The following is a 353-nucleotide window of genomic DNA, read 5'->3' as shown; positions in this document are numbered from 1 at the left end:
CCCCCTTTCGCGCTGGCGGATATACCTCCCGCCGTCGGATAAAACCCTCGGCCTCGTGTCGGCGGATAATAATTTGGTCCTTACGGCCGCCGCGCTCGGGCGAAAGTCGTGTCCCTGGCTAATGGCGGAGGAATCTCTGCCGTAGCGACACACACCAAGGGCGATCTCCCTATGCCATTCACTTACATTTTCAACTCTGCTCGGGCGACGGCGTGCGCGGCGACGGGGGCCTTGCTCCTCGCGGGGGGAGGCGTCGACAAGTGCGAGGACGGCTTCGGACGAAGGCTGCGGCGCCCGGGGTCGAGGATAAGACGGGAAATAACGCTCAACTTGGCGAACAAAGAGGCGAAAAT

The 353-nt window shown here is 62.0% G+C and overlaps 1 protein-coding gene across 1 annotated transcript in view; it reads right to left on the bottom strand.

Annotated features, from left to right (window-relative positions):
* LOC119589278 overlaps nucleotides 1-353 on the bottom strand; it is a gene marked incomplete in the record, with an annotated part of 9,633 nt that extends 9,280 nt beyond the window's left edge. The window contains 1 exon segment of the mRNA XM_037937897.1: nucleotides 187-353.

The sequence above is a fragment of the Penaeus monodon genome, chromosome 25, assembly GCF_015228065.2.
Source record: "Penaeus monodon isolate SGIC_2016 chromosome 25, NSTDA_Pmon_1, whole genome shotgun sequence".
Taxonomy (NCBI): domain Eukaryota; kingdom Metazoa; phylum Arthropoda; class Malacostraca; order Decapoda; family Penaeidae; genus Penaeus; species Penaeus monodon.
The sequence above is the reverse complement of the archived record's forward strand: the minus strand, read 5'-3'. Positions and strand labels throughout refer to the sequence as shown.